The sequence below is a fragment of the Typopeltis vanoorti genome, chromosome 25 (assembly GCF_054136105.1).
Source record: "Typopeltis vanoorti isolate ZY-2024b chromosome 25, IOZ_Tvanoo_1.0, whole genome shotgun sequence".
NCBI classification, from domain to species: domain Eukaryota; kingdom Metazoa; phylum Arthropoda; class Arachnida; order Uropygi; family Thelyphonidae; genus Typopeltis; species Typopeltis vanoorti.
This window is the reverse complement of record NC_143573.1, coordinates 42,249,591-42,268,157: the sequence shown is the minus strand read 5'-3', so window position 1 is coordinate 42,268,157 and position 18,567 is coordinate 42,249,591. Positions and strand designations below refer to the sequence as shown.

The window sequence follows — 18,567 nt, the reverse complement described above, 5'->3', positions numbered from 1 at the left end:
ATCACCAGCCTGAAGGTGGATTTGGAGCAAGCAGTGGCAGCATTTCCATTGAATGTTGTGCTTGCTGCAATCAATATGTATTACAGACTTTAGGCATGCGTTTAGCAACATTGAGTGCTGCTTTGCACATTTTAAATGTGGTTTGTATGTGCTGAAAGCCAGCGGTTAAATTCTAAACGAATAAGCTCCAGGGCCCGTAAAGTAAGGATCATGAATGTGAGGCTATTGCTAGATTGTTGCAACATTTTTTAAAATTTTATTTATTCATTGATTTATTCTGGTGGAGTTAAAGCCATCAGACAAACTGTCATTACAGACTCGTTTTGTATTATCACTGTCATCCGAGCTATTTTTCTATTTAAAGAAGGTACCAATGTACTTGTCCGTAGTTGAAATAGTAGGCCTACATAAACACAAAAATATTACATGATTTTCTTTGTACTTTTCACAATGACGAGCTCTGATGAGCAATTGCTAATCTGCTGTTCTATTGTTAGTTACTGACTGTTGCCGACAGTGTTACCAACCAGAAAAAACAAAATGTCGCTACGAGTCTGTCAAAATTCCCCTACACTACACTGCAATAATGTTTACTTGTCAATTGCTGCAAGATAACACATTACAGGAAGTTTCAAACCTTCCTGTCCCTTTAATCACATGTTCGTAATCAGGTAACTGTTGATATTGCCTTTATATACACATTCTAAACTGTAAACAATTGTTGAATAATAACACGATAATGCAGGCATAATTACCGTAAAGGGGAGAAAGTCACAAAACAGAAAAATGTTCTGGGGCTGGGCCCCGGCTGAATTTAACCACTTCTGAAAGCTATAAATGATTTACTGATAGATTAAAGGTTTATGCACTGTTCAAGTTGTAACAGTATTTATGGGTAGACTAGGCTTTCAGTAACATGCATGGATCTGTTTACAGAAAAACAGAGTGAACTAGAGCATTGTTTGGAAGAATTTCACTTTCACAGGATTATCAGGCATTTTCATTTTATGGGGTACACACTTGTTACAGATACACCAGTTTAATGTTAACATATCTTTGTGTTCATACCAGATAAGGAAAAATGACATTAAACTTAATTCTTTTAAATTCTAGGAAATTATTGATTAAAGACAAAATTAAAAAACAAATTATATATATTTAATATGATTAAACACAAATTATATATGAGATAAACTTTCAAAGCTGTTTTTGATCCCAAGACTTTCTAATATAAAAGATATTAGTGGATTTATTTTTTTTCCCCAAAGGAGTAGGCAAAGTCATTTAGCCCTAACTAACTTTTTGAAGATTAGTGAAAAGCTAGTCTCCGTTCTTACTCGATCAGAATAGCTTTCCCTTGACTATCAGTGATATTAATTGGCACCAGGGGAGGAGAGTATGTCATCCTGTGGTCCCAAACACTATATATTATTGTCTGAAATAGCATGATTCCCATAGTCAATTTTCTTGGTTTATGGAATGAAAAATCCGATTTTCCAGTCAAAAAAAAAGCTTAGAAAAGTTCCTTTAGTTGAGGACTGGAATTGAACTTAGAATGGTCTTTCTTTGGGTGGCCTAGTGCTATTGATACAAATTCCATTTCCACAGGGATACACAAGCCTGTTGGCTAAAATTAATATTTTTGAGATCTTTTTTTTTTATACTTTAATCATTCTTACTGATGGAATATCAGCTGAGTTAAAGAGATAGGAGAAAAAGGAACATACTGCCAGGAGTATGTTCCTTTTTCTATGTATGTAATGTAATGTATGTAATGCAAATAGATTTTACTTCATAAAATCTATTTGCATTCCAATACCAGAAAAGAGTAATGCAGCAGAATGTTTTCTAGAATTAAATGCCATGTAAGTGAGCAACAAAAAGGATTCATGCAAGGAAAAAGTACAGTTAATGCAATATATGAATTAAAAATTGTCATTGAAAGATTCAGTAGAAATAAGTAATAACATATATCCATGTTCTATAGACTTTCAAAAAGCATTTGACACAGTAAGCCATGAAAAGTTAATAGAAATATTAAAAGACATTCAAATTGATCATTCAAGAGATTTCAGGATAATAATAGAATTATACTGGAATCTGAAGACTATAAATGAAATTAATAATGAAACCGTAGATATCAAAATATCCCCTATACTTTTCAATATATACAGTAAAATGATAATGAAAGAATTTGAAGAAATTGAAATGGGAATAAAAATAAATGGCATTAGAATTAACAGTAGTAGATTTGCTGATGATTTGGAGTTCATAGCGAAATCAAAAATAGAGTTACAAAACATGGTTGAAATACTAATCAAAAAGAGTCAGAATTATGGCTTAGCATTAGATACAGCCAAAATTAAGTATATGGTAATAAGCAAAAAACACCAACAAATTGCATATTTAAGAGTATCAACAGGATTCATTCAAAATGTGAAGACTTATAATTATTTAGAAGTAATCCTAAATAATTAAGGAGTAATGATTACAAAAGCTGGAACAACAGTTATGGAAATAAAATCAAGAATAGCTAAGGCAAAAGAAGCATTTTGGATCAATAAATTACTAATGCCCTCTAGAATAAATAAACAGACTAAAATAAGAATAATAAAATCTTATGCATGGTCCACATTATAACTAATATTTAAGGAAATTGACAGCGTATACTGGAAATATAGATTAAATAAACTTTAATATACACTTTCCGATATTTCGGCGAACGTTACGTTGCCATCTTCTTGGGAACTTACTAAAGTACACGTGCACACAAGTACTAATACAACAAATGAGACTGAGGCTAGGACGCTAGCGTTTTCCTAAAGTCCTGATGGTGCCCCCTGGCGGGCTATATTGGTAGTTCTTGGCCTGAAGTTCTTTTGATAAAAGTTTCCCAAATTTGGGGCAGTTTCATGCATCCAAATTTGTTGGGGTTTGGCATGTTCCTAAGGGCCGAGGCTGATTCCATGAATAGTCTTTCATACTTGAACTTGCTGCGGTGTATTACTGTGGCTTTCTTCCATATTCTGTGGCGAGTGTCCAGAGCGTGGTCTGCAAGTCCAGAGTGGCTGTACTGGTGAAATCGGATGTAATCCTTGTGTTCTGAGATTCTAATATTTGCTGTCCTGCCTGTTTGGCCAAAGTAGGACAGTTTACAGCTGCAAGGGACCTGGTATACACCAGGTAGGTCTAGGGGAAGTGGTTGGTCTTTGGTGGAGCGGATAAGGGATGCCAGTTTTCTATGTGGTCTGTAACAAGTGGTCAAGTCATGTTTCTTTAAGATTTTATTGATTTTTTCTGAGGTGCCTCTGATGTAGGGAATAGTGATGGATTTAGAGTAATCTTTTTTGTGAAGGGGGGGGTGGGTTGTGGACAACGGGGTTAAGTATTTTTTGGATTTTTTGGAGGGGGTAGCCGTTGGCTGAGAAAGTGTCACGGATGTGATTTAGTTCTGTGGTTAGGGCTTGATCATTAGAACAAATTATTTTTGCCCTGTTGAATAATGTTTTAATAACTCCATATTGTTGTGAGGGGGGGTTGGTGGGATTGTTGGTGAATGTATCTGCCTGTATGGGTGGGTTTTCTATAAACTGAGAAAACCAAGGTTCCATCAGGTTGGCGGGTGACTAGTGTGTCTAGGAAGGGGAGGTTATTGTTTTCCTCTTTTTCCAGGGTGAATTTGATTCTAGGGTGTTGGTTGTTCAAGTGTGTTAGGAAGGAGAGGAGTGAATCCGGGCCATGTGGCCAGATAGCGAAAACATCATCAACATAGCGAAGCCATATGGTAGGTTTTTGTGGGGCTGAGTTTAAGGCTTTCTCTTCAAACATCTCCATGAAAAAGTTTGCCAAGGGTGGGGAAAGTGGTGAACCCATGGCTGTCCCCTCTATCTGTTTGTAGAATTTTTCCTGCCAAACGAAATAGCCTGAGTTCATTGTAAACTGAAATAGGGCTGAGATATCGGGAGGAAATTTAGCTTGGATTAGCTCTAAGGTTTCTTTGAGAGGGACATTCGTGAATAGGGAGGAAACATCAAAACTGACCATTATGTCATTGTGTTGGAGTGTAAGGTTTTCTATACTGGCTTTGAAGTGGGCTGAGTTTTTTATGTGTGATGGTGTATTGCCAGTATAGTGTGAGAGCGCTTTGGCTAAATGCTTGGCTAGTTTGTAAGTGGGGGAATCAATGCCATCCACTATGGGACGTAATGGCACATTTTCTTTGTGTATTTTTGGGAGCCCATATATGCGGGGGGGTCTAGAGTTATAGGGTTTTAGTCTGTTGGTAATCTCCACAGGCCAAGAAGTGACCTTCTTAAGGAGCCTATGGAGTTTTCTAATTTGTGAGCTGGTGGGATTGTAATCAATGGGGAGGTAAGTGGAGCCATCTAATAATAAAGCCTTGAGCTTACCTGTGTAGTCTTTAAGATTGAGTACCACAGTGGCGTTCCCCTTATCCGCTTTGGTGATCACTATTTTTTTGTTACTCTTCAATTCTTGTAGTGCCTTGTATTCACTAATGGATATGTTGGATTTTGGAGGTTTTGCTCCAACACAATGACATAATGGTCAGTTTTGATGTCTCCTCCCTATTCACGAATGTCCCTCTCAAAGAAACCTTAGAGCTAATCCAAGCTAAATTTCCTCCCGATATCTCAGCCCTATTTCAGTTTACAATGAACTCAGGCTATTTCGTTTGGCAGGAAAAATTCTACAAACAGATAGAGGGGACAGCCATGGGTTCACCACTTTCCCCACCCTTGGCAAACTTTTTCATGGAGATGTTTGAAGAGAAAGCCTTAAACTCAGCCCCACAAAAACCTACCATATGGCTTCGCTATGTTGATGATGTTTTCGCTATCTGGCCACATGGCCCGGATTCACTCCTCTCCTTCCTAACACACTTGAACAACCAACACCCTAGAATCAAATTCACCCTGGAAAAAGAGGAAAACAATAACCTCCCCTTCCTAGACACACTAGTCACCCGCCAACCTGATGGAACCTTGGTTTTCTCAGTTTATAGAAAACCCACCCATACAGGCAGATACATTCACCAACAATCCCCCCCCCCCTCACAACAATATGGAGTTATTAAAACATTATTCAACAGGGCAAAAATAATTTGTTCTAATGATCAAGCCCTAACCACAGAACTAAATCACATCCGTGACACTTTCTCAGCCAACGGCTACCCCCTCCAAAAAATCCAAAAAATACTTAACCCAGTTGTCCACAACCCCCCCCCCCCCCCTTCACAAAAAAGATTACTCTAAATCCATCACTATTCCCTACATCAGAGGCACCTCAGAAAAAATCAATAAAATCTTAAAAAAACATGACTTGACCACTTGTTACAGACCACATAGAAAACTGGCATCCCTTATCCGCTCCACCAAAGACCAACCACTTCCCCTAGACCTACCTGGTGTATACCAGGTCCCTTGCAGCTGTAAACTGTCCTACTTTGGCCAAACAGGCAGGACAGCAAATATCAGAATCTCAGAACACAAGGATTACATCCGATTTCACCAGTACAGCCACTCTGGGCTTGCAGACCACGCTCTGGACACTCGCCACAGAATATGGAAGAAAGCCACAGTAATACACCGCAGCAAGTTCAAGTATGAAAGACTATTCATGGAATCAGCCTCGGCCCTTAGGAACATGCCAAACCCCAACAAATTTGGATGCATGAAACTGCCCCAAATTTGGGAAACTTTTATCAAAAGAACTTCAGCCCAAAGGCCAAGAACTACCAATATAGCCCGCCAGGGGGCACCATCAGGACTTTAGGAAAACGCTAGCTTCCTAGCCTCAGTCTCATTTGTTGTATTAGTACTTGTGTGCACGTGTCCTTTAGTAAGTTCCCAAGAAGATGGCAACGTAACGTTCGCCGAAATATCCGAAAGTGTATATTAAAGTTTATTTAATCTATATTTCCAGTATACGCTGTCAATTTCCTTAAATATTAGTTATTATGTCTAACCAGCGTATAAGCCTCTCAATAAGAATAATGGTCCACGTTGAATTATGGATGTGAGACATGGACATGTACATAACCCATAATCAGGAAATTGCAGGCATTTGAGATGTGGTGCCATAGGAGAACACTGAAGATTTCTTAGAATGAAGGGAAAAAAAAATCTGATCAAGAGATATTGAAGTTAATGGGAACCAAAAGAACACTCATGGAAGAACTTAAAAAGAGAGTGCAAGATGCATATTAAGAGGATCAGCAGAGAAATTGTCTTTAGAAATTCTGGAGAGAAAATTGGAGGGAAGATCTCCTGGTAGACCAAGAACTTTTTGAGTTGATGATGTAAAGAAATGGATGGGTAACGAGCTATTACAAGATCAAAAGAATGGTAGAGGATTGGATACTCTGCCGTATCATGATTGCTAACCTCCAAATTGGAGAAGCTACTTAAGAAGCAGAATCATTCGTACAGTGGCCTTACACTACTACCAAAGAATTTTACAAATTAATGCATAACTATCAGTCTACCAGATTGAATATTTTATTTTTCAGTCATTTTCTACAGAAAAATAATTGTTCTTTAAGTCGAGTTCTTTATATAAGGTCTTGACTCAAAATGTAAATTTTATAACTTTCATAAGACTATGCACTATTTCTTTGTTCAGCATGTACATGGTGTAAAAATTAAATTATTGGAATATCCTTGTACTGTTATGATACTAAATAATGATGGAACTCATCTACATGATATTGTTTATTTGTAGAATTTTCAGCTATGTTTAATAGCCATTTTCAAAACATCACACAAAGAAGCTAACCATGAAGAAGAGAGAACAACAGTTAAATTGAAAGCACGTGATATATATGCACTATCAACTACAGGAGAATAACTCCATCTACATTAATAGATATCAAGAAATAAATTAAAAGGAAAAAGCAGCAAAAAGACCTTTGTGTGTTTTTCCTGCCAACCTGGCAAAGAACACTTGTTTTGCTAATCTTTCTTCTCCCATTCTGTTTAAGTTACTATACCACTTGAGATTAGCTTTCCTATCACATTCCTGAATGCAACCAATGGCAAGTTCTTTCCTAATATCCTCATTTTTAATGTGATATTGCCATTGATAGCATCTGTTCACTCTGCTAATCTTTCTCAGAACTCTCATATCAGAGGTCTCCAGTCTTTGATTATGTTTTATTTCTTACCCAGCTCTCAGATCCATAAGTTACAATTGGTTTGAACACTGTCTTGTATACATCTCACTTAGTGTTTTGACTGATTTCTCTCTTCTTCCATATAAATTTATTCAATCGACTTCCTACCATACCAGCTTTGTTGATTCTGCTGTTTTTTCATATTTAATTTACCTTCTTCACTAAAAATTGTGCCTAAGTAGTAGTTAAAATGTTTTACTTGTTCTATAGATTTATCATTTGTGAAACAGTTGATGTTTTCAATGTTTCTGCCTATTTTCATTGTCTATTGCTGATATACAGGGTGTTCGGGATAAATTTGACAGTTTCGTAAGGAAAAAGAAAATCTTCTTTGTATCTATTAAATTTAATGAATTGACAAAAAAACATTACAGGCAGAGTTAATTACAATACTATCAACAAGATTTACTCAAAATAACCACCATTAGCATCGATCACAGCTTCAATTCTGCTTCGGAACCTCGAACAAGCTGATGCTACAGTCTCCCTGGGAAGGGCCGCAAAAACTGTTTTAATTTTATCCATTAACTGGGCTTTTGTATTACTGGAAGTGCGATTGGTGTCTTTTTCAACTGCGCCCCATACAAAATAATCCATGGGGTTAAGGTCTGGGGAGTTTGGAGGCCAAACATTTGGACTGGTGAAGTCGTAGAAATTTTCAGACAACCATTTTTGACTTTTCCCAGAGGTGTGGCAAGGGGCCGAATCCTGCTGCCATACATACGGCCTACCATTGGCTACCCTTGTTATCCAGGGCTTGACTACAGTTAGCAACTCCACGAACAAAGCCCGAATTCCAATGCCAGGGTTCTTCAACACCTGTTCCTGCAGATTTGCAAGGAATTCTGCTGTACGAACGCAATCAGATCGTCTGCTAGGGATCTTTCTTCTTGCTACATCCTCGTAGTCACCATTGCAAGTCTCTAGTTCATGCCTGATTGTTTTTACTGTATTCAGGGAGCATTGGGCAGCAGTCGTAATATCCTTATTTTGATGGCGGGCACGAATCATCATGATACAAGTTATTCTCTTCCATGATTCAGGTGGGTTCCAGCTATCCATCCTTTCTGACATCTTGTATATGAATGAAGAAGGGTCCAAACTTTTAAATGAAGAGAAGTGTGTGTTAATACATGTAACTTACGGAAAAATATAATTAATTATAAATATGTCAAATTTATCCCGAACACCCTGTATATATTTGCATTCATGAAATCTTATTTCATGAATGCAAAATATTCAGACTATGCATGCCAGTATGATAATATGTCATTTTTTTCAAATACTTTTAATACTTTTTATACTCAAATAAGTTTGTAATCTACATTTAGAATATTATTATTAAGAGAGACCTCCAGGGATTCAGAGACTCATCGAGGGAGGCCACATACTACAGACACCAGCTATCATACTTATTCTTGAATTCATTCACTTCTTGCACTCACAACATCCAATGGCAATCCATTCCAATTGCACCACCCGCTGAGAGAAAACTCTAGTCCTCACTCTCTTCTTAGCGGCCTATATTCTCAGCTTCCAAGGATGCCCTCTTGTCTTTTCCCCAACCTCCATAAATTGAAAAATTTGATCAATTGAAATCCTGTATGACCCTTTCAGGCATTTGTAAGTCACAATCATATCTCCCCTCTTTCTCCTGTTTGCTAGTGTCTGCAGTCTACAAATACTCACACTGTCTTCATAATCAGTATTCCACAATCCTGATATCATTTTTAACACTCTCCTTTGTACTCTCTCCAATATATCAGAATCACAATGGAAACCAGGAGACCAGACCTGCGCACAATAGTCCAAGTGAAGTCTTATCAAGGCCTTGTAAAGAGGCAAAATAACATCCTTATCTTTACATATGAACGTTCGTTTCAGCGTTGCAATTAACTTTTGAGTTGTAAATGCAATCTTTGCCACATGACCCCTGAAATTCAACTTCCTATCTATTAACACTCCAAGATCCCTAGCCTCATCAGTTTATTCTAGCCTAATCCCACCAATATAATATGACATTGGATATCTAATCACGCCAAAGTGAATGACTTTACATTTACTGACATCCATTTTCCCATGCCCACAATTCCAGCCTATTCAAATCATTCTGCAAGAACTGCATATCAGCAGCATTACTGATTACCCTACCTATCTTTGCATCATCAGCAAATAGCTGTGTATCGCTTGCCAAATCCTTCCCAATATCATTAATGTATAGATGCAATAAGAGTGGACCAAGCACTGATCCTTGTTTACACTACTAGTTACCTTAAATCTGGCAAACTGATATCCCCCCGTATACCACTTTTTAATATCTATCAGTCAGCCATCCTCTTACATGCTAATATTCTATAACCTAGATCCATTTTCTCCAATTTATGCAGCAGTCTGCTATGCTGTATTCTGTCAAAAACCTTAGCAAAATTCAAAAGTATCATGGCATATCCATTCCCCTTGTCTAGTTCAATGATAACATTGTTATAGAATGTGAACAAGTTACTAAAAAATGACCCTCCCTTAGTAAACCCATGTTGCTCATTGCAAAGTAGAGATTCACTGTCAACCCATTTCTGAATGCAAGCTCTAACCAATTTTTCTAATATCTTCACCACTATTCCTGAGATACTAATTGATCGATAGTCGGATACATCGGTCTTTGCACCACTCTTGTCCAATGGAATTACCATACATTCTTTCCATTCCTGTGGAATCTTCCCTGTTCTCAGACTCATATTAAACAGCCTGATCAAAGGACTGACCAATTCAGCTGAACACTCGTTTAGCATACTTGCTGATATCCAATCAGTCCCTATTGCTGAATTGTTATTCAATTTGTGCAACAGCTCTAATACCTAATCCTCCTACACCAACATTTTTTCATCTAGTGAAGAGTTAACACTGATCTCAATATTGCATACACCAGTTTGATAGCTTTTAATAAAACAGGCACTCATTAGTTGAACAACTTCTGCTTCTAACCCTCACACCATCTGCATTTAGAAGATTCATTCTTTATTTTACTTTCAGCATATCGATAGAATTCTTGTAGGTTCTCTTTAGCACACAGAGCCAGTTTCTGTGTGTTAACTCTTCATATTCCACTGAACTCAGTATACTCCTCAGTTGCTCATAATTTCCTGCTTTGTAGTTCAGCATGTATCCTTTTCTGATTGGAACTTCATAAACTTAGTCACTACCCAAGTGAGTACCGCATGATCAGTCACCAACCTGAGGCAGAATAGTTTCGTCTTTAACTGAAATGCCCTCTGACACTATAATCAAATCTAACACTCTTTGCCCTCAAGTTCCTTCTTTCACATGCTGCTTGATGAAGTTGTCCCGCAACAGCTCAATAAATGCATTTTCATTCTTCTTATGAGATTTTACTGCCCAATCAGTATTTGGATAATTAAAGTCTCCCAATATGATTACTTTTTTCATGTTCATCTTTTCTATTTGGTGATGCACTTCATCACTAGCAACTGATCCACCAGGTCTGTAACAGCACCCCACTATGTAATTAGTCTTGATAGATTCTACCTCACACCAGATGGCTTCAAACTCACTGCCACATGAAATACTGTTAATAGTACTACAATTATAGGTCTCAACTCCAACTGGATTAAAGTCATCCGATATCATTAGCAGCACACCCCTCCTTTCCTATCCTCTCTATCCTTCCTAAAAATACTATACCTTTTACACTCGTTACCAGTTAGCTTGTCTGATTCTGATAGCCTGGTCTCACTAATGCCTACAATCTGAGGTGCCATCATATTGACTAAGGCAACAAACTATCCCTTTGTTTCTGATACTCCTAGCATTCATGTACGGACATAATAATCAACCTGCATGTTCTTTTGTATACTCTTGTCTGCAGTCTGCATGACACAGTTGGAGAACTTGCAGATATATATTCTTCTCTAGTGCCTTACACATGTAGACATCTTTGCACACATATGATGGGTCCAAACTGGACGAACACAAACCCAAAATCTTTCTCTTTTCGTCAACATTTCCATGACGAAGCACATTCCCGTCATTAACACATTTATATGACATTGTCACTCTTACAATCACATTCACCATTCCTCCCTTTATTATTTAGTTCCCTGACTCTCTGTGTTAGGTCTCATACCAGTTAGCTTTTCTAGACTCCTGATACCAAACACATTCAGGTGTAGGCTCTCCCTCTTATACAAATCCAGTCTTCCCTCAAACTCAGTCCACACATCCCAAAACATGCATCCATTCTTTCTATATAGCCTACATATCTAATAGTTTGCCATCATAGCCCTTCTTATTATTAATACATTTTTATCATAGTGAGGAAAAATATAACGATCTTCACTCTCGCGTCTTCCAAGAACCCTTTCATGTTCTCTCTCATTCTGAACTTATCACTAGTTAAATCATTCGTACCTACTACAATTACAATTTCGTTTACTTTTCTTTTCTGTTTTTGAATAGCTTCCTTTATATTCTTAATTTTTGTTCCTGGAAAACTAGATGTTATAGCGTGCTATCTATAGCATGTTTTATTATAGAGTCACCATACCAAATAACTTCTTTCTTTTTTTACTAACAATGTCACCTACCTGATTTCCATTACTTCCTGACTTCCCTATTCCCTTGCTTTGTTGTTTCTTCTTTTCCAGTTGAATTTTCTTTCCCTCCCTCTGTTCATTTAAATGCCTCTTGACTTTTTGTAATTCCTGCGTCGTGTCTCTCTCTGATGATCTGCTTCAACTTTGCTATTTTCAAGGTTAATTCACTTTCCTTAATTCAATAATGTTATGAGCAGTGCTAATCTTGTTTTCGCCTGTGGTGCTTTTATAGCATTACATTTCTTGTCCTTTTTTGGCACCATTTCAAACGTATACTAAATAGTGAAATATCTTAATAAAAATATGTGATAAAATACTAAAACACTAAAATCTACACTAGTATACTACAAAACCCTAATTTTCTAAGAGAAAACACAATAAAAACAGACAAAAATCACCAATTTCACAGGAGCACCAAATTTGCCAACCAACCACAATGTATCCTCGAACCAGTTTTTCGATATTATGATATTATTCAGACATTATGCTTAGTTTTAATTATCTCTTTTCGTGAACATTCCTTTGACAGATACTATTAATTTACTTAAAAAAAAGATTTTCTTCTGTATATTGTCAAACTTTTTGACTTTGTAATCCACTGTGGTTATTTTAGTGTACAAAACAAATTATACCAACAAATTGAAGGCACATATGTGGGTAGTTCTATCTCTCTCACTGTTTCCAATAACTATGTGAATAAATTTGAAGTACAAACCAGCACCCCAATTTAAAACTTCACAGGCTGCCACTGGTACAAACGTACCTAAACAGTACATTTAGGTACGTTTGTACTTAAACATACTGTGGTATAGATATGCAGATGATATTTTTTTCACATGGAAAAGTTAACCATCAGGTTTGGAACTACAGGAATACCTTGTATAGTGCGGTTTTGAACACTGCGGGTGTTGGTCTAACGTGGTTTTTATTATTACACTTATCATTATTACACTAACATTGTCAACACTGACCAGCGACTCCCGGGCGCCGCAAGTGACAGTCGAGAGCCACGTTTATGCAGTAGTTATTCGATTGGCTCTCACGTAGACACTTTCTTTCCCTGCAGCATTTTATTATTTGCGTTAATATTAGTATTTAATATTTTTTATTATTTAAGTATGAGTGAAAAGAGACAAAACAAAGAAGACACTGTGGGAGTAACAAAAAACACAAGTGGTTGAAATTAGAGAAGAAACTTGAAATTATAAAATGTCACAAGAATGGTGCTCCGTTTGCTAAAATAGCATGTGAGAATTCAGTGAACGGGTCATCTGTACGAACAATTATTCAGAGCAAAGAAAAGATTAAACAACATGAAATGAGCACCGCTTCTTATATGTCAAAAGTGATCACAAGAAATTGATCTACAATGGAAAATATGGAACGCCTTCTAATGATCTAGATTGAAGATTGTAATCAGAAAAAGATTCCTTTGAGTCAAATGATAATCCAGGCAAAAGCAACAAGTCTATATGACAAAATAAAAGAAAATGAAAGCGAAAATGAAGGAGATACAACCAGTGAAACATTTATAGCAAGTCGCGGGTGGTTCTACAATTTCAAAAAGCATATGGGACTCCATAACGTAAGAATCCAAGGTGAAAGCGCAAGTGCTGACACTAAAACTGTAGAATTATTTCCCAATGAATCGAAAGAGCTTATTGAGAAGGAAGACTACACAGATGATCAAATTTTTTAACGCTTCGAGACTGGCTTGTTCTGGAAAAGAATGCCACCGCGCACATTTCTAGCAGAGAAGGAAAAAACACAAGCTAGGTATAAAGTGTGAAAAGACCGATTGACACTTTTACTAGGAGGTAATGCATCAGGTGATTTAAAATTGAGGCCACTGTTAGTGTACAGAGCAGAAAACCTAAGAGCTCTTAAGGGCTTTACAAAGAACAATTTACCTGTTCATTGGCGTTCGAATATAAAAGTGTGGGTGACTCGTTCAATTTTCGAAGACTGGTTTAAAACTTGTTTTTGCCCTGAAGTTAAAAGCTATTGTAAAAAGAATGGTATTCCTTTCAAAATTTTGCTTTTATTAGACAATGCGCCAGGCCATCCAACTCTATTGACTGACTTAAGATTCATTTTTTTCCTCCAAACACAACATCAATTCTTCAGCTGACGGATCAAGGCGTTACTCCACTTTCAAGGCTTACATAGTTCGTCTTACTATTTAAGACGAACTTTTGCTCAAGCTATTAAAGCTGCAGCAGAAGAAGATTCTTGGACTTTGAGTGAATTTTGGAAGAAATTTAACATAAAAGATGCCATTCAAAATATTTATGAATCTTGGCAAGAGGTGACTCAAAGCAACATGAGAGTCATATGGCATAATATCTTGCTGCATTGTTCAAAGGACTTTGTTGCCTTTGCAACACCGAAAGAGGAAATCTCAACAGAAATTGTGCAGATGGGCAAAGATCTTGGTTTTACAAGTTTAGATTGTAACAATGTGAACAAATGTATTGATTCTCATTGAAATGATCTGGATGAGGAAACCCTTTTGGAGTTGGAACTACAACGAGCCTATGAAGCAGAAGAAGACGAAGATGACCCCACTAATGTCATGGTTGAAGAATTTTCCTTTGCTGACCTTGCAAATTTTGTGAGAAAAATTGACGAAACTTCCGACTTTCTTATAAATGCCAACCCGAATTTGGAAAGAAACATCAAAGTGAGACAAAGTCTCAATAATGCCATCAAATGCTACAGAAATCTAGTATTTGAAGAGACAAAAAAGACAAGGATGGTTCAATGAACACTAAAAGACTACTTTAGTAAAAAATAAATTACTGTATTCTAAAATTGAAGCAATATTTGTTTTGTTTTCTACAACTTTTATATCAGTTTAAAAGAATTTTATTTGTTATTTAGTTAATAAAAATAAAAAAATTTTTTCATTTTTAAACATTTTTATTATCCTAAATTTTTGTAATAAACAAATTAAATTGAAAACCTTTATAAATAAACCTCGAACAATGCGGTTTTGCATAGCGCAGATGCTTCTTGGAACCAATTAACCGTGCTATGTAAGGTATTCCTGTATTTGTTTCAAAATTAAATATGCTTAATCCAAGAATTCAGTTTACCTTAGAAGAAGAGAAAAACAATCAACTAGCCTTTTTAGATATTTTAATTCTTCGTCAACCAAATGGTAGTTTACAATTTTCAGTTTTTAGAAAAAAACTCATACTGATCATTATATTCTTGCTACTTATCATAATCATCCCAGTCACAAAGTTGGAATCATTAAGACTTTTATTACATCATGCTCAATGCTCATAATATGCCCACGCGGTTAGCCTAGTGGCTGTACGCTTCGCAACCATATGCCTGGGGACGGTGTGTCCTAGGTCCGATTCCCGTTGGAGACATGAGGAGCTGAAGGATCTTCCTCAGCCATAATTAAGTTAGCCGGTCTTGGGCGTGAACAGTAGGGTTTTTCTCCCAGTTTATCCTGGGGTTTTTCATCCCGCAAAGCAAGCAAACCGGCCTTGAGAACTCAACACTGTGGACATAGGATACATTGGGGCGTAGGGCTTGACCACCTTATCCTTTGAACGCTTTGAGGTTCGATGATTAATAAACCCTCGATATCACAAGGTAAAAGAGGGTAAAAGATGAGATGATGCTCATAATATATGTTACGCTGAAGATCTTTTACAATAAGAATTGAATTATATCAAATCTGCTTTTATGCAAAATAGTTTTAATGAATCCTTTATCAAGAAAGCTTTTAACAGCTTTAAGCCATCACTCTCTAGATATCCTGAAGACATAATTTGGATTCCACTGCCATATATTAAAGGAATTTCTGAACATATTGCTAAAAGTTCTAAAACCTCTTAATATCGCAGATCCTTTCATCCTGGCAAGATGATTTCTACCTTCCTTTCTTCACTTAAAGACAAGTTTTCTCCACTCAGTCCTCCAGGTGTCTATCAGATCCCCAGCACTTTGAACAGTTTTGCAGATCTACAGCCATCTATTGTGAAGAACATAAATCTTATATCGAGTATCTTGAACACAAGCAGTCTGGCCTAGTAGAACATGCCATCTCAGCTAAACATAGTCTTTTGGAAAAAAAAAAACTAAACTTTTACATAAAGTAGATTCCTTATTGAGTAGTTATCTAAGGAGAGCTGTAGGGCCTTTCTACATCAACTGAACTTAAGCAAATTTGATGGTCTTCGGTTATTCCCTTTATCAGAAATATTCTTATATCAATTTTATGCAAATTCTGTAGTAATGATATGTTTTAAAATCGATTCTTTTATTGTAATTTATTTTGTGTTCTGTTGCTGCACTGGAGATATGATAGGTATTCAAAAATTTTACATCTAATAAATTTATTTCACCTTAGTTAAAGTTTCTGTCTTTAATTTTTCAACATATGTCAACTTACGTGTGTAGAGGCTTAAGTGCTGTGAGGACATCATGTTGGAGGCTTAATTTAATGTATACAGCACTCAGAAATGATTAACATAGGTTTAGTACTTCCTATATTTCGTCCTAGTCACTAGGACATCTTCGGGGATTACAAAAACAACTAATGTAACATGAACACAAACATCATACAATACTAAGCCCAACCGCGTGGGTGACTAAACACGTCAAGAAATATAACAACCTGGTTAAAGACAAACCACAACCTATGTCTCGGCCGTAATTTCGCCATCGCTTCGAAGGAAGTGTCGGTGCTTGATGTAATGTTTAACATCGGTCGCTTACCGTCAGAGATAGCCAACAACATCAGACTTGATGTAGCCAACATCCTTGCTCAGTCTGTGCCTCCAAAAAGTAATTTATCATATGCCCAATGCACGGCTCTCCTGAAATTACAGAAAGAAAAAAATATCGTCATCACCAGAGCGGATAAGGGTAATGCCACAGTCGTTCTTAATACCAGTGAATACAATCGTAAAATGAATATTATCCTCCGAGATTGCGCTACCTACATCCTGCTAGAACACGACCCCACAAAAACACAAGTTACGAAATTAAAAATCTTACTTAAAAAGTATCTTCCTGGTGCCCTGACATCATGAAAAAACTTAAACCTTTTCATCCCCCCCCGAATATACAGTTTACCAAAAATCCACAAACCCAATTCCCCACTTAGACCTATAGTAGATGCCACCAACACACCTTGCTACAGACTGTCTAAACAGCTGGCCAACTCTCTGACCCACCTCACTGGAAGGTCCACATCCTATATTAAAAACTCTATCCACTTTAATGCCCTCATGGAAAATTTAACTCTGAATAACGCAGACATCTTGGTAAGCTTTGATATCTCCTCTTTGTTTACCAATATTCCCTTAACTGACCCCTTATCTTTCTCTCTTAGAAAACGTTTTTCCATTTGACATCTTAGATCGCTTTTCCTTTGCCATTAACTCTGGGTATTTTTCTTGGAAGAACAAAATCTACAAGCAGATAGAGGGAACCGCCATAGGTTCCCCCCCTCTTGCCAATTGTTATATGGAAGTTTTGGAAAAACGAGCCATAGACTCAGCCCCACTCAAACCTTCTATCTGGCTAAGATATATAGATAATGTGTTCTCTATTTGGCCTCATGGCCCAGACACATTAGACTCCTTCCTCAGTCATCTCAACAGCCTACATCCAAGAATCCAGTTTACTATGGAAAAGGAAAAGAACAATTGTTTACCCTTCCTAGACACTTTAGTTACATGCCTGCCTAATGGTACACTTGCCTTCACTGTATACAGAAAAGCCACACACACAGGCAGATACATTCACAAACTCTTCCACCACCCCTCTCAACAATATGGCATTATTAAAACTCTTACCAAGAGAGCCCACAATCTTTGTTCCAGTGGAACCGCCCTCACTATTGAGCTTAACCACATACACAGCACTTTCCTCTCCAATGGCTACAGCGATCACGGTATCAAAAAAATAATCAGTTCCTCCCCCATTCCCCGTCCTTCTCGTCAACAAGAGTTTAAAAATGCCATCACCATACCCTACATCCGTGGCACATCCGAAAAAATAGCCAAGATTCTATAAAAGTACAACCTACACAGAGCATATAAGTCCCGCTGCAAACTTGCTACCCTTATCCGTTCTACTAAAGATCAGCTCCCTCCTCTCTCTCTCTGCCTGGAGTTTACAAAGTACCCTGTTCCTGTAAGCTGGCATACTTTGGCCAGACAGGCAGATTAGCATCCATCCACCTGGAGGAACATAAGTCTTACATCTGTAAACACAACTATGGTCAGTCAGGCTTGGCTGACTGACCATAGTTGTGTTTACAGATGTAAGGGTCTCTTGGAAGAAAACCACCATGCTCCACCACAGCAAATTCAAGAAAGAGAGACTATTCTTAGAAGCAGCAGCAGCTCTCAGAAATCAACCAAATCTTAATAAATACGGTTGCATTAAGCTTCTGAAGATTTGGGAAACACTCCTCACCAGAGGTCCCACCTTACATTCCAGGCCACCTACAGCTGCCCTTAGAGGGCGCTCCACCTAGATAGGACTTTAGTGTCACCCACGTGGTTGGGCTTAGTATTGTATAATATTTCATGTTACATTAGTTGTTTTTATAATCTCCGAAGATGTCCTAGTGACTAGGACGAAATATAGGAAGTATTAAACCTATGTTAATCCTTTCTGAGTACAGTATACATTCCATTTAGCCTCCAACATGATATGTCAGCTTACATACCTATATTGAAGCAAGAAGAATGTAGGGAGGGTGATACTGTTAGAAAATTTAACAGATTG

The 18,567-nt window shown here is 37.3% G+C and overlaps 1 protein-coding gene across 1 annotated transcript in view; it reads left to right on the top strand.

Annotated features, from left to right (window-relative positions):
• CysRS (cysteine--tRNA ligase, cytoplasmic) overlaps positions 1 to 18,567 on the top strand; it is a 269,424-nt gene that overhangs the window by 113,704 nt on the left and 137,153 nt on the right. The window lies entirely within an intron of this gene.